Raw genomic sequence first — 24,416 nt, 5'->3', positions numbered from 1 at the left:
AGCTTATGGATATGATATATGCAAAATGCTAGGTAGTGTTCTGCTTACATTTCAGAGAGCAAAGCTTTAATTTTTAATGCTGAAGAAGTGCTCTTTATCACTGTCTTTCATATCTTCTAGCATATCAGCATTTCATGCATGTTGCTAAAACAGTTGCCCAAGGTGCTGCTGAACATCTGGATCACTCTCTTTTTCCATTAGGCTAAGTATCCATCATGGCAGGATTAAATGTGCTCATCTCCAAATATAAATGTTCAATTTGATGCTAAAAGGGAAGTGAAAGTTTCGTAAACACTTCAAAATTTTGCTTTGAATTTGTATAACAGGGCAGAATTTCCAATTGCTTCGGCCAGGAAAGCTGATGCCCTCTCCCAAAAACTGCTTGGTGGACTGTCTCCAGAGGCCACCACTTTTCTCCCTGCCAAAACAAAGTGTGAGCACCTAGGATACAATTATTTCCACTTCAAGGAAGAAGTGTTTTATGCAAACTCTCTGCTTAGAACAACATTTAGTCACTGGTAAACCCTACAGTGAGTCAATGGTCCAATAATGGGTCCAGATGCCTTAAAAAACAGTAACAAATCACTTAGATAAGAAAGAAAAGGGGGAAAAAGGCAGTAAATGGACTGAACTCTGAGTATTAACACAAGTATACTTAGAATAACAAAATCTTAAACAAAACAGCACGATCAAAGGTGTTTCACAACTTCACTTGAATTTTGGGCATGGCTCTGCATTTGAGAAGGTGCTGGCACCTGGCTTTTTTTTTTTTTTTGCAAAAATAGCTTGCCAAAAATATCCTCCCACTTTGTGAGTTTCCCCATCCCTGAAAAAACAACTGTGTGTCCCTTGCATACATATGTTGTAAAAGAGTATAAACCAGTTACAAACCACTCTCTACCAAGTGTCAGACCTAAGACATCTCTATTTTTATATACAAAAGCTATTACAAACCATCTGCAAAGTGTTTTTTTAGTTTCTGTAAGATTTTAAAGTATTATTCAGAACAGACTGGCTAGACTGTCTCTTTTCCTGTCTCTTTTCCACTAATCTTTGCTGCAAAGAGAATCAAGCCAGGTCAGAGGCAAAACATTCTGCATACTGGGAAGCCACAACCACATGTTCTGCATGGCCTGGCCTCCTGGTGCCAGGTGGAGTAGCTCACCCATAGGAAGAGGACAAAAGTGCAGCAATGAAATCCATGAAGCCACGGCAGCAGACACATTAGTAGATTTTTGTCTTCATATTCGGTCTCCAGGCTTTTCCCTACATTGCCTAACAGTAACAATTCTGTGTGTAGAATACCCTTGGGACAGGAAGGAGCAGGCCAGCTTGCACAGGGAACCTTTTTACAGCACTTTAAAACTTCTCTCAGAAATATTTGACTTAACACACCAAAACGATTAACTGAGTATTGGTAAATTATTTGACCCACAAACACCGACCAATGAAAAATTCCTGGTTTTCTCTGCATACTCTCATCTTGACACATATCAACGGGTAATAAACTATTTTACTCCTGTTTTCACTTCAACAAATGTCCCTTAGAGCATCATTTTAGCTCTTTCAAAAGAAACACTTGGGTAGATATCTGAAAGTAACTTTATGACTATAAAAGCTTCATTAACTCAGACTTTATTCACATCAACATTTCAAAAGGGAGTCCCTTTTCACTTTCAAATGATCTTCCAGTCTATCAACTTTTACATCAGTCTCAAAGGCTGGCTCTAAGTCAACAGCTTAATTTCCCAAGTCAAGTAGCAGTACATTCACTTATGCCACTGTATGGGGGCAGTTTGCACTGGAAAGCCCTATGTTTAAAAGGGTGTAGACAACAATTTGACAATAAATTGTCCCTGAATAGTAAGCACAAGCACACACACACACACAGAGACAGAGAAAGAAAGCATTTTGCAAATAATAGGATTGAAAGCAATAAACACTCACAGCATTCATGCCCATTTAAAAGGACAGATGGAGCTGTTTGGGCCTATCAGGTCAATAATCCACAAACTAAGAAGGATTTATGTGATAGACTGTAATGGCTTAAATCCACTTTAAGAGGGAAGGTTACAATAACTTGGAACAATGCTCAGTATATTCAGGGGCCTGATGTGGTAAATAAGAATTAACACAGTTATTTAAAAATCAAATGAACAGGTGAAATAACGGGTTTTTAAATGCTCTTTTCCAGATCTTCAAACTGCCTAAGCTTTAATACCAGATGTCACAACAGTGAGTCAGAGGCAGGCTGGCAGAGCAGCCTTTCCCCAGGGAGCAGTGCAGGGCCCAACCTCCCTTCCCAGCTTGGGAAAACCAAATGTGCAACCTTGGGATATAATGGGAAGATGCTTATTGCACATGTTTTTTCTTTTTCCCTTAGTTGACCTCTCAGCAATCCCTGACCTTTCACAGGCTCTCACCTGCCATGAAGCAGCACAACCTCAGCTTAAAGGAGGCTGCCCAGGTGCTGATTTCCAAAGGAAAGGGGAAATGGTTTCCACTTGGTCAGAGTGGATCGTCCTTACCTAGCTTGTTACAGGAGCAGGGTGGGTAGAGTTTTTGAAGATTTTGCTTCTTCTGTTTGCTCATCAGTTTTGGCAGCTTGATCTTGGGTTAGACAAATGTGTGACAGAGATTTCATGTGTTCTTTTCTGAACAGGAGTACAATTCCTTGGGTGCACAATGAATCTGATTTAAAGAGGTAGGCATTTATTTTATTGTTATATCTGGGTGTTAATATGAGTTAAAGCTCTCTTCTACTTTTCTGGGTAGTCATCTGTTTCTGTATTCTCTTCTAAAGAGCCGTTCCTGTTTACAGATTCTTGACTGTGGCCTCCTTAGATTTTCCTACCCCATTTCTTAAATTTTCAAACTATTTTTTTACTTCTAAATACATAACATATTGGAAAACTTCTATACTGCAGTCAGGTCAGCAGTATTTTCCTTTCTTTCTCTGGCCATGACATTGTTGTTATGACCGTGTCTGTCAATATTGCTACAGGGCATTAGCTGTAGAAGGCATGCCCTTCCAAGCTAACAAAAGAGGTATATTTAATTGTGTTTAAAAGCTGGGGTAGGTATGAGGAGTACAACCAGCACCTCTAACAGGGAGGCATTTCCCCTCATGCAGGACAGTGGGTACATTCTCCAGCATTCTGTTTGAACCAGCTCATTTCAATTTTCAACCCAGAGAGCAAAGCTCAAAGTACTCGTCTTCCTCCTGTTGCTGAGTAAATGCTGGGTGATGCCTGAGGCACATGGATACTTGTGTTCCCATTGTGTGTCCTACTGAAATTGATAAACAGTTGCAGAAACAACAGAAAAGCCCCAAGGAATGCTGTGAGCTGCTCACCACACATTCATATTGCTCCTTCTCAAGTTCTGCCTGCAGCCCTGGAAGGCACATGGTTAAACACACTGAGCTACAATTTTCCCTTTCTTTCAAAAAGTTCAAAAGACTTACACCCACCAGCAGCAGAAATTTGTGGGAGCTGAACAAAGGAAGGGTGCTAGTAGTTAACTGCTTGGGCTTGGCTGTGTGTGCCTGTTCCCCCAATGTGTGAAATGTATCTGTATGTATAAGATATAAGCAGCTTGAAACATAGAAAGGGTTTTTAATTGAAATGTGTTCTTTCGTTAATATATGTGTATACAAATGGAGCCTAGTCTGTTCTGAAACGTGTTTGAGCTACAGAAAAATGAAGCCCTGGACTTCAATGTGAATTTGATTGTTTATTCTGTTTGTATACAGTAAGACTGGAGGGGGATGGGGAAATAATGGTAATTTAATTGATCAGATGCTTTAAGAATGATAGCCCATTTTTAAATGTTTCTTCTATTGGTTTTTTATGCAGTCCTTGTTTTCTGTGTCTTTAGATGAAAAATAATATCTGTTTAGGAAGATGGCAGGGGAAGAACCTTTTGGGTGTCCAAGAGAATTTATGTTGCTTCAAGTTTGGTAGATGTTGTTTTATTTTCTCTCTCTGCTGAACAAAAGGTCAGGAGCAGCATCTTTGAATATATGAAGCTTCTTCTCAGTTTCCAGCACACTGTCATTCTTTTTCCCATTGAGCAGTGAAGAAAAGTCCTATGTAGAAAAGTTGAAGAGAAGAAAGGGTTGGAGAGGTTTAGCAGTTCAACATACCTGACATTCATAGTTATTCAGTGGAGAATCTGAGCAGGTATTTAACTTAGCCTCAGAATTAAAGCATGTTTAAATAATCTTTTAAACTGGGTCCAGAATTACAGCTGAATGTGAAGAAGGTTTTCTGACAGACATAGGAAGAAGAAAAAGTAATTTTAGTTTGAGATGATGAATATTTAAACAGAAAATCATAGAATTAAGGACTAAAAAGAACCACTTGTGGTTAAGAGTTATCTTGAGTGGTCTGAAACAAGGGGATATTTTCAATTTGAGTTTTCTGAATAATTTTTAAATACATTTTGATAGTAATTTTAAATGGATAAGTTGTTTTGTGCTTGAGAAGCAAAATAACCCCACTATGAAAAATTGTAAAGTACAGTGTTTTTACCTTTTTTGCATGTATGTCATACACCCCTGAGCCCAGTGACAGATATTTTTAATAATAAACATTTTGGTAAAATTGATCCAAATTAAAAAAAAATATTTCTGTAACTCCATATAGAATCTTTCTCATTTCAAAGAAAAATTTTGTCCAGCGATGATCTGGATGTTGCAGGAGCACTTTACCTCCATAACCTACTGCCCTGCACATTCCTTCAAATGTCAGGGTATATGCTGGCTTAGAAAGGTTATTCCAGCAAGTGGATAACTGAGTGAGCAGAGTAGCAAGAGAGGCAGTGTGTCAGTGTCAGCAGTAAGGCATCAGTCTGTGATGGTGGAGCAAGGAAATGTTTGAATGGAGCTGTTTGTCATGTACTAGTGTGGTGATGAACACAGAAGTCTGGATAAGGCTGAAGGTCAAATTTCTGATATGTACAAGGGGTACAAGTTCACTGGCTGTGGGAGATTGAACATCACTATGCAGGCAAAAGGGTCTTGTGATGAGTTAAGTTAGAAGAAGCAATGACAGAAATATGAAAAGTTCTCAGGGGAACTACTGACCCCATTGAACTGGCCAGGAACTTTGCCATATGATGTACTCCACTCCTTTCTCTGTGTTAAAAGATCCAGGGTACCTCGGGGTTTCCATGTCAAAGTGTGCCTCACAGTTGTAAATGGAATAGGAACTTACCTGGGCATGTATTCTGTTTTCCTCTTTGCCTGAGTTCACTCCCCTGCCCAAGCACAGACTTTTTCACACCGAATCTCAGCTATGAGGGATGTCAAACCTCATCATATCGTAAGAGCTCCCTGTCTGGGTCACAAAGAGATAAAATATTCTGGCATACTATAGTACAATGATGTCTCCCTAGTGGTTAGGAACTGTTAGGAACATGAGTCTCTCCTTCCTGCCCCTGTGCAGGATTCCCCAGGTAGTCTTGCCCCATAGGCAAATCTTCTACAATACCAGGTCAACAGCAAGGAACTGAACTCCTGTTGATTATCTCACATTTATGAATGCATTCAAAGTTTCCATATGTGAGGGGAAGATTATTTTAATCATGAAACTTTAAGCTGCTATTTATAACAACTAGAGCTAGCTACATCTGGTGCCTCTGAGCTCAGTCCCTTCATGCAAGGGTTCGTGTCTTTGCTTGCTGCAGAATATTAGTATTTCCATACCCTCCGAGCCAAAGGCTGTAGTACCTCATGAGTCCCTCAGACTGTAGGCACCTACAGATTTATCCTGAGCATGCAGATGTCCTAAAACAATTTCAGTGGTGGAGAGGAAAACAAGTAGGGAAAATTGACTTTAGGTGTTTTGCCTTGACAGAATTTTTTTTGTTCTCCAAGGTGTCAAGGGGGCAGGGTGATATAAGTTCCCTTCAACAGTTGACCCTCTGTGACAACCCATTTGACTTTGCAGCATATTATTTTATGGATCCTTTACACAGTCACTGCAGTTGTTTTAATCTCAGCATTCAAACTGACCAAAGATGTTCCAGCAGCTTGTTTGGAGCCCAGAAACAGGGTGTCCAAAGCTGAGAATTCAGGTTTTATCACAAACTGACCTGAGGGTGTTTATTAGTGGGTAGCTTGTGTTTATTAAGTATTTCAGGCTTTGTCTGTGCCTTCTAATTAAATCAAGCCAACATAATCATACAATCAACATCACAAAAATCAGGTCAACGTACACTATTCATAAATTATCGCAAAGCATCTGTCACATGCTTAATCTGCTTTTTAAAGTGAGGGGCTGCCTTTGCTTAAGCTTGTGTCTTAAGCTACTGCTTTAGCCCCTGGTTGTTTGACAGTGTGTGATAGGAAGGCAAGATTACTTATGCTTGTATGTAGAATATGCAGTGTAGAAGCAGCTGACTCACTATCAAGCAGGATCTCTAAACAAGTTGTTTTAATGTTGGAACTGAAAAACTAGAATCCACAGTAGCAGCCCTTCACATTTTTAAGGATAGAGCAGAGGTGGGGATTAAGGAATGAACAATTCCAATGCAATTGTCATATAGCATTTTAGGACATAGAATTCTCTGTGTTGCTGGACTCAGTACATGTCCCTCCTTCTCAAAGTAAACAGTACAATTTCCCTCTTTACTTTGTCTTCTTCAGCTATGGTAGAGATGAAGTGCTGGGGAAAATGGTGTTTTATGTTGCATGCACTGTTAAGAGGGGGGAATATGTAAAAACCACGTGTCTGTCAGTCTTTTGCCTTTTTACCTGTATGAGCTACCAAAACCTTGGAGGAAACATTTGTAGAATATAGAATACAAATTCTTTCTCCTCCAAAGTCAAGTGGTGATATAGAATAGCAAATAAAGCCTTCAGTCCGGCCTCAAGCTCATGTGTGGCTCTTGGAACAGTTGCAGGAAGGGGGTAATAACTCAGGTGGTCATTGTTGTGACCAAGACTTCTGGCAATGCCTCTTGTTGTAAGCAGTCTATCTTAGGCTGATCAGACACTGGAGAGTACTGCATTTCATCAGCTATCCTGGTCAGGCCTTCATCACAAACATCTGAACCAGCACCCTTAACAAGTAGCCGAGGAAGAATCAGTTAGATCACACCCATTTGTCTTTTGCATACCTCCATGATTATAAATGAAGGGTCAATTTTAATTAAGGGTGTTGTTTTAGGATTCTTCTTTGGTGTCCGAAACACTGTCTAACCATAATGGGCCTGTCCTTTCTGATGAATGGCACTATCACTTTAGCTTCATATCACCTTCATTGTCCAAGCCTGATTCCCCTGAGGACATACATCACTGCACTACAATGAAACAGGATCAAGCAAAATGGCACCAGAACTGGGAATTGCTATGTTCACAGTAATGCTTCTTGTACTCAAATAATATTCTGCTTTAACAGTGGAAAAAGCAGGCAGCCAGTTTCCATAAAGGCTGTGACAATGGACCTGTCAGTCACCTCAACATTTTTATTCTGATAAAATGAGTTTGTTCAAATCTTCTAGAGACTTCTTTCACTGCAGTTGCATATATTTGCATAGTGATTCTCAGATAAGTGCATGCCAATAGCCACTTCTGTGAACAGATGTTGACAGAAGTATCAACAGAAGTATCAGAGGTACATGAACAACGATGTCTTTTTGCATGCACAGAGAGAAATGCATAATCTAGTAGTATGCTGGAAATTTGTTAGTTCTGCCTTCCAACATGTCTATCAAGTCACTGCATGCTAATCAGCCTTTGCAGAAGTATTGATGCTTCGCAGTAATATCAAGCAAGAATTTAGAATAAGAAAGGGAGAACTAGAAGAGATGTGCTGCAGTAATACTGTTAATAGAGAAAATGTATTTATGTATAATGTATGTATATTTTATGACATCTTTTTAAAGAAAAGCAACATTAAATTTGAAGTGCTGTATTTGTCAAACAGTGCAGCGGTCGAATGTGTTCTTAGCTGTTACCATAACAATAATGTAGCAAATATTAAAATAATTACCTAAAACTTCAGTTGGCATAGGCTGTTTTAATAATAAGTGTCAATGAATCCACTTGGCTATCTAAATCTCCCTTGCATGTTGGTGTTATCAAGATGAAGCCTATGAAACAGGGACACTTAGTAGAGAGCTGTCACAGGCCAGGATAATAGAATAGAAAAGAGAAAAAGTTTTAAATAAAGTCTCAGCATAGTTCATACAATAAAAATACTCGTTATCTAAAAACTAGTGATAACCTACTTTGCTAACGATAAAAGCAAAGAAGGCATATGTTTCCAGATATTAATATATTTTTCAGGCCAAAATGAAATTATGCAGCATGTAGCCCAAACTCAGAATCAGGGAAGTGAAATGCATTTAATTCTCTCTCTTTCTGTTCCTCCTGTTATTCTGAAGCAAGTAAAGAGTGCTATTCCAGCAATAGCTCAGTTTCTATAACTAAATACAAAATCTGAGAAGCACTTAGACTATACATTTTTTTCAGATTTCTATTGTGACTAATAAGAAATCTATCCACTTTAATTTTTATTTCTCATTGCTGTTTTTTTAAAGGTTGATCATATCTAGCATTCTCTGAACCTCTTTATTTCATCAGAGTATGCTATACTGGAAATTTTGTTTCTTCTCTTTTAATACTTGCTTTTGGTTTTGATTTGTGAACCAAAAAAAAAATCAATTTTTCCATTCCTAGAAACAGTTTAGTAGCACTTTCTTCTTTCTTTCAATATGGCAAATAATTTGAATTAGACCCTTCCTTCTCTGGAACTTTTTTATTTCTGACAGGAAGCAGAAGACTTGATGAGAGCATGCTAAAAAGGAAGTAGAAGGGCAAAAAGAAGAGGCAGGGAAAATTAGATATTCAGTTGTCAGGTGCAGAAGTCCTGTCCTGATGGTTAGTTTAACTGCTCCAAACATATATTGAGAGTTGCCAGCAGTGGCAACCTTTTGCTAGTGGCTGTAAGGCATATTTTTTTAAATGCTAAAACAGGTTTCCACATGACACTCTGAATACTTGTCTGAATTTTTGTCCCAGTTTGCCAGTCTTGGTATTTTGGAGGTGAGAAGGAAGGAGGCATACACAGTCATACAAAATTCTCAGGTATAAAATCCCAGTTTGCTTTTTCCCCCCCTTTTACTAAAGATGACAGGTCCCATTTACAAATATGTTTGCTGTAGACAAACAACAAAGTTTCCTAGAAGTCATAGCTAAACAAGAAAAGTAGAGTGAATTGTTACTTCACTAGAGTGGGTCTGCCCCTACTTCACTATGGGTCTGGCTAATAATCATATATTTATGAGAGCCTATACCTGAAATTCCCTGTGGTTTCTCTTGCAGTTCTCTATATAGAGATCTCTTGAATTTCCTACTAGCAGACAGAGAGTGTTAAAGGTTTTCTCTCTGGTTCTTTATTATGGGCATTTTTTATGATATAGGTACATATTGTTGTCACCAAATCTTACTAGAAGCCACACTTCACATAAAGTTTATCAACCTAATTGTTTCACATTGTGCCTTCCTATTTCAGAAAATTCCTCCAGGAGTCATTTCTATCACTCTTTGTGCAAGAATTTTGTCACAGGCTGAAATTTTTATCTTACTGAGTTTGACCTCTTTCAGAGATGCAAGATTCCCTTGACAGTGCTGTAGAAATGTCACTACTAACATTAGATTCCAGTCCATGTTCTTCTTTCTAACTACTTGGAGTTTCAAGCCTCTTCCTGTATCTGAAAACAAGAAGATTGAATTTGGCCATAGAGATTTTGAAAAATTTTCCTTTATTATGATTATTCATATTGGTTGCCGCCGTTTATTGTAATACCTGAACAAGTCTTGAATATCTTGATTTTCTTTAGTGCTCACTGTGGATTGCCCACTCAGTAAGAGGCTGACAGGCTTTGACAGCATTTATGAGCTTGTAGCTGGCACAGTTGCAAAAAAAAAAGGAAATCTTTGAGCTCTTGTAATTATATAGGTGCTAACTCATTAATTGCTGAGAATATTATAATGTGAACTGGCTTGTTTGTGAGATGCTTAGCAATAACTATGGCATAGGCTTAAAGCAGAATCCCAAAAATTAACTTAGTGATCTTAGCAACTCTGTTGCTGCCATTAGATTACTCAACCACAGTGATTCTGTTCTATAATACAATGCTTGTTCTACCAGGTTTTATCGGACTGACTTTGATACTCAACACCAAGTGCAGTGATGGAGAGATGTGCTAGGTTGTTTAGTAAAATCACAGCAAAACATTCAGACTGATGATGTAAGCTTTTAGATTTTGAAGTTTATAGAGTTACAACACCTTCCTCTGCCAGGGCTCTTGTAAATATTCTGTATTTTAGTATATTCAAAGTGCAGCAGTCTGGTTAGCTTCACTTTTTAAATTTCATTTACATGTTCTGAGTATCAATGCAGTTTGTTCAGTCACTTTTCTTTGCAGAAGGAAATTCTCTATATTTTCTTTATATGCCAGTTTTTATAGCAGAGATTTGGTAAATAGAGTTGTACCTAGAGGGCTATTTATCTGACCCAACAACATATTAGATGAAGCAAGTTGCATTTAGAGATGGCAAAATAAGCACCCAAGTCTCCATAATATAACAAATAGCTACAAGGAAAACATGACAAACTAGGCAGGAAAAGCTGCATGAAGGAGACCTTGAGTCTTTGGCCACAAACATAGTCTGACTTTATCAAGGATTTAGGGGAATCACAAGGACAGTAACCTCACCTGCAGATTTCTCATCCCTGTTGTTTCTGGTTACCTTCTTTAGTAATTTTGTTCTGATAAGCAGAGGACTAAACAGTCAAGAACAGACCTTAAATAATCTTAAGACTTGTTGAAGATGCTAAAACAAGAAATTGTTACCTTGGGGTGCAGTGAGTCTGAGCTGGCTGATGTCAGGGAGTGATATTTAGTAGATTCTACTAAAAATATGTGTGTAGCTATTCAGTATTTTCAACTGATTAAAAGCAGGGGTTCAGAAGTCTGATCTCTGGAACTATTTTTCCAATGAATCTATTTTTCTTTTAATAAAAATAAAGTCACTTTTTGGCAGGGTCCTCCATAACCAATTGACAAGTCTATTTAAGTCTGCTTCCCAAAGTTTTATTTTTGTATCCTATTTGTCATCAGCTAATGAGCAGTGCAAAGTATCAGTTGCTGAAGCATGCGGTTTGATCAGCACTGGACTCACTGGGCACTGATTATTAAAACAGAAGGTAGTTGGTAAAGCTCCAAGAATCAGCTGAAACTTGGTTTTGAGTGTTGTTAGAACCATTTCCACATGTTAGCCTATGAATCAAAGGAGATATCATTACTGTCTCTTCAACTATGTTTTTAAAAAAATACCCTCGGGCATTTGCCACGTGTTGTGCTTAGTGATAGTGAGAAAATAACAAGCTGATTAAAACCCTGGTATTTTATGCTCTATTTATTGGGAGATTTTTACCAAGTATTTAAAAACTCCATGTATGATTTTAGGACTCCATGCACACAGGAAAGAAGTGACCCTGACACAGAGTAGACAATTGAATGTAAGAGGCACAGTGTAAAAATGAGAAAGGAGGAAGCACTGACAGCACCACTTAGAGAGGTTTCTTTTGTTAAGATTAGTGCTAAGGTAGATGTCTGTTTGTTTAAGAAAGCAAAAGAAAGTTTTGTAACAATAGATGAAAAACAGAACAATGAGGTAACTGAAGGGGCAGATTGCTGAAAGTGGAAAACTTTATCTGACAATCTTTCAGTGCAGTAGTGGAAGAAGTGGTATACTTGAAGGAAATAAACTAGTCAAGCATCCCTTTTTCTAAGTACCATCCTAAGCTCATCCTTGTTCTTCAAAACAATGGAAGTAGGTATGACTGAAGTGTGTGCTGCAATGAATAAGACTTCTGCTGAAGTTTGTAAAGGTCTCATCAAATTGCCACTCCACCCTATGGATCTTCCTGCTCAAGTCTGGGACTATTAAAGACTCCCTTGTAACTAAAAGAAGAAGCATTTTGCCTATTACAATGCAAGTGGTGCTTTAGACTAGGTAAATACTTCCTGGTTCTTAACGTGATATTTAAGACTGCAATTCCCATCTCACATTTTATAATTTAGGTATTAATCTTTGACTCATCCCTGACATTCTCCTTCACACCTACAAGTACTTTGGTGTACAGTATGTTTTGGAATTTAACAAAATTAGATATACTGCACTTTGCCAGAGAATGACTAGAGATGGAGTACTTTTTTCCAAAGCTAGCCAAGTTAAAAAAACCCCAAAACTTCTGCAGCCTTGTAAGACCATGTGTGTCAGGGCAGCTATTGCACCCTAAAGCATTGGAGAGGAATAAACCTCTGTATGTATCTTCTCCCTGTAGAAGTTTTATGCTACAAGTATTTCAGATAGGAACAGTTCTGCTTTGTCTATTTCAAGGATGAGCTCTCAGAAGCTCTCAGGATCCTGTAATTCAGGATCTCTCCCAGTATTTCCTAGCCTTATTCAGTGACCTGTAAGACATACATCAGACAAAGAAATGTCTCATTTCTGTTTTTCTTTTCCAAATTGATTTGCTAGTGGAAATACAAGAAATATAAATGCTGTGCAGCACATCAACAGCATCTGGTTTGGGAGCCAGATGCTGACATTGGCTTCCTCCTAATGTGCCATTGCACTTATGTCACAGCTGCTAACCCCTGCTGTAAAGCAGAGGTGGATGTGTGGCAGAGATCAAAGCTTCAAACACATCGTCCTACCTGTAATTTGGGTTCCATTCTGTGTGCTGGAGCCACAACAGCTATGTCCTGGAGGGTTCTCTGTGCTGTTTATGCTGCTGGCCTTTAGCTTGATGTTTTTTGTTTGCTTGTTTTTTCCCTTATCATCATCAAAAGTTAGTGTCCTGCATCTCATGTTGTTGGGTCTTTGTGCATGAAGGAATAACAGAAACTGAAAAATTGCAGAAAGGATGAAATATAAAAATACTCATCTCAGAAGAGCACTAACAATGAAGAAAGTCTTGAGATGGCAGTGAAAGTTGGTGTGAATATACCTTACTAAAATGTATGGAGCACTTAGGTACTGTGCCAGTGAGTTGAAACAACAGCAAGATACAGAAAGTCTGCCCTGCTGCCCCACTAGTGGTAATGGCCTATCCTTTCATCATGCTCTTTGTAATTCCCCTGTTTGCTTCCATGGAGCAACGAAGCTGTTCTTCTATCAGTTTTTGCTACTGATTTCAATGAGAAAATATTTAGATGGTAAATTCTTTCAGGCAGGGATTATTTCTTCATTGCCTGACACAGTGGGACTTTTGAGTCATGACTGCAGACATTAGGGAATCAGGCAAATTATGAGGAAGAATAGTAATGGAATAGCACAAATTGTAAATGATTTATTTCCTGAAGATTGTTTAAAGCAGATGTACACAATGCTTAGTTGAATCTCTCAGCGAAATCCAGATCTGCAATGAATAGAGGAATGAAATGCAGCTGTGATGGAGCTGTCCCTTCTAACCACAGCAGAAGGAATGCATTCAGTTAATTACATCTTGGATATATGATCTGCTCAATCCCAGGTCACGACTGGGCTCCTTCTCCCAGGCAGCTCAAGGTTTAAACAGGGCACAGTTTCACAGCACAGCAAACTGCTGGGGAGGAAGGGAGCCCGTAAAATAGCAGTGGCTACACAACTCTTTGTCGGAGCTGTTTCAGTTGTTTGCTTTGCCAAGCTGCTGCTGCCCGGGAGTTTCAGGTCCTTCCAGAAGCAGCAATAGCTGCCTCTCTAACTCCCCCGGAAGCAGTGGAGACAGAAGTTCACCTTCTGTGGCAGAAGAAAACCCAGTGCCCATGGGGATTTTGGCTGCTTCTTTTGGGAGCAGAAGCATTTGCTGTTGCCATGCAAAGGGGCAACTCAAGCCACTCTCTATTTCACTAGCCAAGTTTTAGCTTTTAACAGGCTCAGAGTATTTATTAGTCACTCCAATCTGAACAGACATTTCTCTGGTTACTCTTGAATAAATAATAATTTTCTAAGGGGAAGGGTGGATCTTTCCACTGTGACTGCCTGTCCTCTTTCAGTCCCATCTTATCCCTTTGGAGTCTACTCCTGAATCTTGGACTCACCATTTCTTCCACCATTCACCAGCTTCATTTGGTGAATGTGATTTAAAGGGACAAATTTAAGGGGTCATTTTTTCAGAGACGAAAGATGACAAGAAGCCTATGACTAGATGATGGGAATTTATGTATTACACAAACACATATGAGCTGCAAGAGTAAAAAATTCATGGATATGAAAATGGAAGCACACCTTATTGGAATAATAATTGCAATAGTCCTGTCACACAGGTAGGGAGGAATAGCCCTATGCATCAGCACAGGTTAAGGATTGATCTACTGGAAAGTAGCTCTGCAGAGAAGGACCTGGTGGACAACAACGAGCTGTCCAAGAGGCAGCAGTGTGTCCTTGTGGCCAAAAAGACCATTGGTATCCTGGGGTACATTAGGAAGAACATTGCCAGCAGGTCAATGGAGGTGATCCTCCCACCTTACCCAGCCCTAGTGAGGCCACATCTGGAGTACTGTGTCCAGTTCTGGGCTCCTCAAGACAAAAAAGACATGGAAATCCTGGAGAGCGGTAAAGATGTTTAGGGGACTGAAGCACCTCTTCTATGAAGAAACACTGAGAGAGCTGGGCCCTGTTTATCTGGGAGAAGAGATGACTCCAGATGGAAACACAGGAAGTTTCACTTCAATATGAGAAAAAAACCTCTTTACTTTGAAGGTGATAGAGCACTGGAACAGACTTCCCAGAACAGCTATTGAATCTCAGTCTCTGGAGATATTCAAAACCTGCCTGGACATGATTCTGTGCAATCTGCTCCAGCCAGGAGTTTGGACCAGATTTTACGACACAAAATCTTTTCTTTTTGTAACAATAATGACAATATATGGCTTTGTCACAATTCTCCAGAGGATTGGGAAATCCAGTGGATTACTACTTAGTGAAAAATCTTTGCAGAAGACAGACAGGGCTTGAATAGCAGAGTGCTTGAGGGGCTAGACAAATAGTTATTTTAAGCTTCTAAATATATTTCTTCATTGTGAAGACAGTGATCAACTGTGTTCTTCAAATGTTCTCACATTTCAGTCTCATGGTGGCTTTCTAGTCACCTACAGAGGACTAGAATTCCCCCTTCGGCGAAGTAACTGAATACATTATTTCTACATGACATATTCTAGTTACACCATCTTTCTCAATTATTCATGATATGCATCAGAGGAAAAAAGGGGAAAAAATTACAATTTGAATCAGAACAATTTGGAGATTTTAAGAAAAGAAATTCTAATCATAAGGGTCTTGTAACACTAGGAAGACCTGCCAGGGAGGTTGTGCTGTCCTTCAAGGGAAGATTTAAACTGTAGGTTAGAGAAACACCAGTGAAGAAATGAGCTTGGTAAAGTTATTTCTGCTGTGGTGCACAGGGATTAGAGAATTTCTCAAGCCTCCTTCTACCTTGCATATCTGTGAACCTGGGCTTTTGTTGTTGTTTGCTTTGTGTTTATTTATCTATGCCAGTATACTCTGTCCCATTTAAACTGCAATTCTGCATTAAGTACTGCCTTCAAAGACCTTTTACTTTTTCAGTAATCTTTTTCCTGAAGAGCACACTACATCTCTCTTTTATTAAACACAGACTTTCTGTATGTTCCAGTCCTCAGTTCCTCAGGCTTTTAGAGTTGTTTCCAGCAAGTTCTGTTTTCTCATAGGCTCCAGGCATTGAAAGAAAAATTACAGCCTAGAAGCAAAAGTTTACATAACTAAAAAAATGTTAATGTCTCCCAGTATGCAGTATTCACATGTGGCTTGCAGAAGATGGGCATAATACCCAGATTGATTTCAGTAGTGCCAGCATTTGCTTAGAGGAGCCCATCATACACATCAGAGATGTTATATGCTATAGATACTGTTCAACTAGTCTCTTTCATTAGGGATGCTCTAATTCCATTATACTTCATATCCCATTTTCATGCTAAACCAGGTACAAAGCATTTTTACAAGAGCACTGTAGTTCTAGGACAAAGGGGAATGGCTTTAAATCAAAAGAGTGTGGGTTTAGACATGATAGTAGGAAGAAATACTATGCTTTTAGGGAGGTGAAGCACTGGAACAGATTGCCCAGAGAAGCTGTGTATGCTCCATCCCTGGAAGTGTTAGAGGACAGAATGCATGGGACTTTGAACACCCTGGTCTACAGGAAGGTGTCTCTCCCATGGCAGAGGAGTTGAAACTAGATTATTTTAAGGTCCCTTCCAGCCCAAACCATGCTAGGATCAATTCTCCCTTCTTTCTACAGCCAGACAACTCATTCTCAATTGTTATGAGAAGCCTCCCTGTGAGTTGCAGATGTTGAACCACCACAAAGAAGAGTCTCACTAAAGACTTTGGTCCTGTGGACTCTTAGTAAAAGAAGTGAGGAATGGAAGGCAGGATTACTCTGAAGTAACCTCTGGAGTAATTATTGTCTGTTGGCCACTGACTACATACAGAGTTCAGGGAGAATAGCTTCCCAGCTGAAGTATCTCCTCAGGTGTGAGAAACTGGAGCAGAAGGAGTGGTAGTGGCTCAATTCAAACTGCACTTGTCTCCCTGGTCAAGTCCTGATAAGAAATTTATTGTTGGATGATTTTGATTTTGTGGAAAGTTGTTCATATAACTCTGTGACAAAGTGTGTTCCTTACATGGTTCATGGGCAGAAACCCTTTTTATCCAAACACTAGAAGTTGAATACCAAATACTTTCCACAGCTGGTGAATTTCATTTTAGAACTGGTTTCAAAACAGAGATTGGTTTTGTCTGTGCATTTTACATCTTGGATTGAACTTCTTATATTCCTGTACCTACACAGGTGAAAAATACAAGCCAAATAAGAAATACATGGAAAAATCTATATCACAGGTTTACAGGCAGAGTTTCATAGCATGCTGCAATACTCACTCCATATACCAATTGTCTCCTCCTTTCTCTAAACACTATCCTGTTCCTTTTTGGCACATTGCTCTTCCTACCTACCACCACTTGTAGCTCCAGATAGAAAACTAAAGTTAAAAGGAATTGACCATGACTTTCCAAGGTCCAATCCCTGAATCATTGTCTAAGCAGCTCCTTTACTGGAAAAATTTCTGGTTAGACCTTCATCTAATTAAACCATGTTAGGAGGCTTCAGGTATTTGTCAATGGTCTATGCCTGCCAAAGGACTAGCACAAGGAATGTGAAAGAGAGATGATTTAGAGGAAGGAGCTGGCACTGTCTGGCTTCAGTCACAATCGTAATGCTGCTGTGCCCACTTGCCTCCTCTGCAGAAGTTGTTTCCTTTGCACATTCTTTTTGAGGGAGCTTGGGTTGTTTAGCCTGGAGAAATGGACGCTTGAGGACACCTTATTGCTTTTGACAACTGCCTGAAAGGAAGTTGTAGCAAGGTGGGTGTCGTCTCTTCTCCCAGGCATATAGCAACAGGAGAAGATGAAATGGCCTTAAGCTCCACCAGGGGAGGTTCAGGTTGAACATCAGGGAAAGTTTATTTACTAAAATGGTGGCACAGCATTGGAAGAGACTGCCCAGGGAGGTGGTAGGGTCACCATCCCTGGAAATGTTCAAGAAACATCTGGACGTGGAACTTAGTGCTATGGTTTAGTTCAAGTGGTGGTGTTCAAAGGTTGGACTCAATGACCTTGGAGGTCTTTTCCAGCCTTGATGATTCTATAATTCCAAAAGAAATACTGTAAAAAGCATTGTCCTAAGTAAATCGGTCTCACTTTCTTCTTCATGCTGGGCATCTTTAAGAGGGATAAAATTCTGCATAACTTTTAATGTTTTCTCTAAATCTACTACTTTCTATAAAGATACTCAGCCTAGTCTGCAGGTGAAACCTGTCCTTGCCAAATGGTGACCATTGCAAGACCTCTTGCTTGCAGAGCACTATGATAAAGGATATAAGAACTCAGGCCACAGTAGAGCTATCCTGTCTCCTGAGTTTAATGAAGTGGATCCCTTACACACTTGAAATCACTACTTGAGATACCTGGGAGAAATTCTGATAACCTGGGAGTTTGTTATTTTTGTAACAATGACAGAGACAGTGTATTAGCACACAATAGCTCTCTTCTTGCCTGACTTATTTATCTAAGTATTTATAAATTTATATGTGCGTCTATATGTATACATATTACAAAAACAGCTTTATATATTTCTTTAAAGCTGGCCTACTCGAAATTGAGATTTTTTTTGTGCATGTCTGACTATTTCAAAGAAGGTAATAGAATTAAGTTATTACCTAGTACCCTTACATTTAATAATGATTTTACTGTATGGTGTTCAGTTTTGAAACAGGTATAGATAAAAGCTGTAAGGAATAGAGAACAAGTCAGATGATCTGGACAACCAAATAACTGTAAGTATGTTCTCTGTTACAGAACAGAGAACTGTTCATAACACAGAGGTGTAAGCAATGGATACATCCCCCCCTTCTGAAAAGGAGATTAAAGCAATCTATATTACTTCTATGTTTGCATTATTTTTATTTCAATATTTTAAGCCCAAGTTCAAGCTGACTTTAAGTAACTTCTAAAGCCGTAAGGGGCTAGGCAGAGGGAGTATTTCCAGAGACTGCTTCATAACTTTAAGAGCTATTTCTATGACAGGGATCGGAGCCTGCAAAAATATTAAATACTGTTGCCTTTTCTGGTTTGGTAATCACTGCTTGATTTCTCCTCTCCCTCATTCTTTTCCAAAGACTTTGTAAGTTTTAATACTGGGCATTCCAAGACTACAAATATTACTGTTCAGACAAGATATTTTTGGCCTTTGCTAATTTCCACAATTGCTTTTTCAAAATCAATATTTTTTTAATTGGTCACTTGAGCTTTTTTCAGTGACGTTGAACCTCTGATGCATGTCACTTCAAAAGCATTTTCCAAACATTGTAGGCGTCATGGAGCAATTTTAGCATAAAAAGAAGGGTATAACTAGAGATGGCGGGGGAGCAAATTACATTTTGTATATATAGTATTAAATGCTTCCATTAGTTGCCATAGGGATGGGCAGAAGTTGGTCTGAAATGACAGCTTTTCTGATGCTTGATGTGTTTAAAAGGAAAACACTGGGGGGAGGGGGTTTTATTGTTATTATTACCCTGGGATACCTTTATACGGGAAGGGGAAATATTAAAGTCGTATTTCTCAAAAAAGATGCTTGGTGTCTACATTAACAGACCAGGCATCACCTTCACCTCTGCAGAGACACTGACCTCTACAAAACATGCAGCTTTGTAGCTTCAGGGCTATAATTCAACAGCTGCTCAGAGCTTCTCATTTCCTTTTGCAACACAGCTACTATAACCACAACCCCTCCTCCTGAGCAGTGTCTGTAAATCTGCTGCAATCGTAACCCGTCCCACAGTTACTGCTGCGCACACTCCCATTACAACAGGACCAGTGTGAGACCTGCTCGTCAGACCAGGCTTTCTGATTTGCTCACTCTAATATCCACTTGGCTCAACTACTGAAAATCAACTGAAAGCCAGCCCTGGGTTTATAGTTACGATTTGAACTTCCACGTGATTGTGTCAAAAAGGTCAGAGATGCGAGTCACATATCTCAGCAGGTGTTTTAAGCCTGCAGCCATCCGATTTTAAAGCTCTTGTTCATGCCAAGCATGACTAGAAGCAGGATGCCAGCTGTGCAGTTAGCTGGCATTCAGGTCCCTGAAAATTTTGTGTGGATGGTGTGTGTGCCATACAAGGGACACTTGCTGGCTTCGCTAACTGAAAAATTAAAATGCTTTAGAAGTTACTACTACACAATATGCAGATGAGAGTCAATCAAGAGGCTAAATAATACAACTTTGTCTTTCAGAAGGTAGTCCAAAAGAGAAGAATCTGCTCCATAAGGATGAAAACTGAGGAAGCATACTTACTGACTATAATCTAAATTCACTTTCCATTGATTTTTAGTAAGTTTTTAAAGAAGCACAATAAAATTATTTTTTAATCTGACTTCTATGCTGTGCCAAAAGTACCTTTTTTCTTAATTCTCCCAAGGGCAATGTTTTATTGATATTACTCATCACCCTGTGGAGCACTGAACAGACACTGAATGTTATTTTGAGGAGACCACTCATAGATAGTGAAATGTCATTTGTCAGGGCTGTTGTTTGTAGTCTGCCTGACACACTGCTGTGCCACTTCATGGGGATACACGTTACTGATGTGGCTCTAGTGTCTCTAATAATTAGTAAAACTTGGGCAACAGAAAAAATGCTCAATTTTTCTTTGCAACTGGGTTGACTGAAAACAAGCGCCCAACATGAAACACTGGACTGTCCTTGCCTGTAGTGTTTTAGAAACAATCTCCAGTCTCACGTTCCATTAAAAGATCTCCTCTTTTGTCAAGCTGGAGAAGCTAGAGAAGAGGATCTGCATTAGCTGTTCCATAATGTAATGCAAATTTGGTATTAGTCCTACAAATTCCTGCTGAAGGTGCAAAGAAGGATTGCTCAAAGGCAAGAAGAAATTCTTTAAAATGAACAACACGAAGTTTTAAGTACTCTCCTGAGCCTGCCATGTATGGTTAAAGAGGAGGAGGATGTGGGCAGAAAGGCATGTCTGAAGAGACAGGAGAACTCGTGTAGCCCCCATCATGCTAATGGAACATGTAGCTGCAATACATATTCCTCTTTTGAGCCATACTTTTGATATCAGACAGAACTAACTTGACAGCACTACAGTTTCGCTATAATTAAGAAAGAAAGAATTAGGTTCCTCTGGCTTGTTATTGTAGTTGTCATTTTTGACCTGCATTATGCAGGATCAAGTTCTTTAAAAAAGCATGGAGAACACGGCAATATGTTGTTGTAGTATATATACTTACATATATAAAATACTCAACTTGTGCACATAAAAAAAAATTGCATCCAAACTATGTCACAGGTACAGGTAAGCTTTGGAACAACTTTAATAGTGAGGTACATAAAATTTGTCCAGGAGTTCTCAAGATATCTGGACAAATTTTTTTCAGTTATATTCACCTGTTTCATTACAATTCCTGTAAATAATTCCCATTGTGAAAGATACAGCTCCTCAGTAGCTCCAGAGCAATGTAAGGTAGGAAATATAAGACAGGTGGCTGTTTTCCCTGAAGCTCTCATTGTTGATCTGTCTTACCAGGGAGGTTAATCTTAAAAACCACAGACCAAACCATAAGAGGAAATGGTGCAATTTTTTTTGAGGATAACACAGTATAAAAACAGGAAAGGAGGTTGGGAGTGCCCCACATAAGAAGGACACAGACATGTTGGAGCAAGTCCAGAGGACAGCCACAAAGATGCTGAGTGGGCTGGAACACCTATCCTATGAAGACAGGCTGAAAGAGTTGGGATTTTTCAGCCTGGACAAGAGAAGGGTCCATGGAGAATTCTGAACATTCCAGTACCTAAAGGGTGCCTGCAGGACAGACAGAAAGGGACTTTTTGCAAGAGCATGTAGTGATAGGACAAGGGGAATTGGCTTTTAATTTAAAGAGGGGAGGGTTAGATTAGATACTAGGAAAAAAGTCATTACTGTGAGGGTGATGAGGCACTGGATGTGGATGACCTATCTCTGGAAATATTCAAAGCCAGGTTGGATACAACTCTGAGCAACCTGATTTATTGGAAGGTGCCCTGCCCATGGCAGGGGGCTTGGATCTAAATGATCTTTAAGTTCCCTTCCAATCAAACCATTCTATGTTTTTACAGTACATTATTCAGAGACTGGCATTGATATGTATTATTTATCTATGTATGCACAGTGCCCTATGAATATTAAAGCAAATCGTGTTATTTGAGAACTGCACCTTGTAGATTCATTAGTACTTCACAGTTATGTCTTTGCCTTACATAAAGGCAGTTGGCAAAAAGTTATTTGATTTTGTTCTAACCAGAATGCAAGTCTCAAATTTTTATTGAATGTAATCATGTTACTCTATTTATGGCCAGCTGCTCAGTTACTTTGGAATTGTTTATCCCATTTAAACCACTAACCAACTAAAACCAGGCTTATGAACGATCTGCTTTTGGTGCAATTTCTCAAATGCCACCAGGAGACCTAAGCATGCAGTTGTTTCCAATTTCCCAGTGCTAGATTTCCCTTTCTTCCAAGGAAGGTTAAGACTGAGATAGTACGTGTATTAGTGAAAAATAAAGGCATTTCCTCTTACATATTTGGCCAGCCACGCTATCTTGTACAGGGGGATAGCTCAAGCTTTTGTGGCTGCTGAGTCCCAGCTGGATGGATGATTTTGTTCTCTTTGTTTCCAGCAGCCGATTTAGATAATTTTCAAGTTCCTTTGCCAGAACTCCTTGGAAAGTGAGCAGGAAGTCAAAAGCAATGCCTCCACCTTCTTAACTGCTGAATGCTGGTGGGGCAGTGAAGGCAGGCTTATCCAAATCATCTATTTTACTAGTTTCCTCCACTTTCCTTGCCACAGATAGCTCTGTGTTTCACTACTTCCACTAAGTTACCCGTGGGAGAGAACTAGAGAAAGTTCTTTCCATTCCTGTGGAGTTTGTTATAGGAAAAAAAAATCGTCATGTAATTGAGGAAAATGATGAAGGTCTATTAAAGAAGAAGAATTTGTGCCTGTATAAGGACTAGAGGAATAGGCTTTAATGTACATGCTCTCCCAAATTCTCTCTTCTGTTTATCATATAATTATGACTTCAACTTCTCCTCCCTCAAATGAAGGCGTATCAAACTGCCATACATCATCTTAGAATAGGCTTTTACTATGCAGGATAGCTAACCTTTGTTCTCAATGACAGCACTTTAAAGATTTTCTCAACTTGCAATAACTTGAACTTCTTGTTCATGACACATGATGCTGGAGCTGCCTCCTTTCAAGCTCATCTGTTCTGCATTGGAATCCATGCAGTTCTTGGTTTGGACCTAAATAACAAGAATGTGACCCTGATGCTATGAAAGCACTGCCCAAACCTTCCCCTGATCTCAAGAGCCAGAGCTACCTTTACATTCTCTTTAATGTTGCTGGATAATGATAACTTTTATGGACAAGCATTAAAAGTAAATACTGTGGCACTGGAAGCACCTTCTTCTGGACATCTCTCTTTAAATTCCTACATGGTTTCAGCCTAAGGATCCCAAAATGGAGTTGTACAAAATCTGTAGAAACTTCTGAAAGCATTAGTGGTGGTCTCTATCTCCGTAAAGATTCTGCAAACCTAATTTGAATATTTTTGTCTTTTGCTGTTTATTATGTGCATCATAATATCTGTCTTGCATTACAAATAAGAAATAGAGAACACATTTGTGTCCTAATTTTGGTAGCAATCCTCTCTTTTTAACATGTCTAAGCACAAGACTAATCATTATAATTTAAAAAAAGCCCATTCTTCACAGCTTAGGGGCTTAAACTTTTATATTCTTCCTTTATTCTGAATGTATCCCTCAGGAAACAACTCTCTGTAATAATCACCTTGCCTACACTTCTTCAGTCACACATTACATTCTCTCTCCCACTTTCTTTCAGGTTAATATTAGTGTTTGTCAGCAGCAGACTCTTTTTTTCAAGGCTCTGAGTCATTACAGTAACAGTTATGTTCTCAATAGAGAGTTCAGGGTAGGAAAAAACCTCAGCCCAATGCCTACATGTATCTGACTGATAAAGAACCAGAAGGCTACTCACTCCTTTCTCACTCCTTTTAAATGCCAAGTGTTCAATTACATTCCTCTTGAGATTTGGGAGGGTTTTTTGTTGCCTTTCTTTTTTTAATTTGGGAAAAAGTCAAATGTGATGTAGTAGGTTACTAAAGCTCATGATGAAGAATTTTGGCTTCAGATTTTTCCTAAGTGTAATAGTTTTTTCCCAAGTATTTCTTTAGCAGAGTTTGTTTGGTTGGTATTATGGTCTACCTCACAAAGCATTCAGTCTCTGTCTAGTCCCATACAGATACCTGTGTATGTTACAAAATCACTTTACCCATTATCCTAAACAGGGATCAATGCTGATAAGAGGTCCAATCAATAGAAGTTTTGCAAGTTTGGCTTCAGGCCTTGACAGAGCATAGAGAAAAACAGAAAGCTAGAGAGTACAGTTTCTTGTTCTTGCTACTGCTGCCCTTCCCTGTCCTGTCCCCTGAGACGCTCTGCTGTTCTTTGGAAACCGAGTCAGAGTACACATCTCAATGGACTGTGCTTTAGCACAAGAGTTGTGCAGAACTTTCCCACTCAGCCTCAGGGGTATGTGAGGCCTGATCTGGGGATCATGCTTAAAACAGATCTGTTTCACCTGCACATTTCTCTAGACATGTAAGCTTTTCAACTGAACTGGATGTACTGCATTTCTGAGGGCTGAGCTCTTCTTGGACTGTGGGTCACAG

At 39.2% G+C, this 24,416-nt stretch overlaps 1 long non-coding RNA gene across 2 annotated transcripts in view; it reads right to left on the bottom strand.

Annotated features, from left to right (window-relative positions):
* Positions 1-763: 763 nt before the first annotated feature.
* The window catches only part of LOC135303120 (uncharacterized), a 42,206-nt gene continuing 18,553 nt past the window's right edge, over positions 764-24,416 (bottom strand). Inside the window, exons 1-3 of one of the 2 annotated variants that reach the window (XR_010364651.1) lie at positions 8,001-8,511; positions 5,220-5,342; positions 764-4,090 (exon numbers count right to left, since the gene is read on the bottom strand). This is a non-coding gene — a long non-coding RNA (uncharacterized LOC135303120). Of the gene's footprint in view, positions 4,091-5,219; positions 5,343-8,000; positions 8,512-24,416 lie in introns of those variants that run through there. The other variant, XR_010364649.1, reaches the window with a different exon arrangement.

Source organism: Passer domesticus, chromosome 1 (assembly GCF_036417665.1).
Source record: "Passer domesticus isolate bPasDom1 chromosome 1, bPasDom1.hap1, whole genome shotgun sequence".
Taxonomy (NCBI): Eukaryota; Metazoa; Chordata; class Aves; order Passeriformes; family Passeridae; genus Passer; species Passer domesticus.
This window is presented reverse-complemented; position numbering and strand designations above follow the sequence as displayed.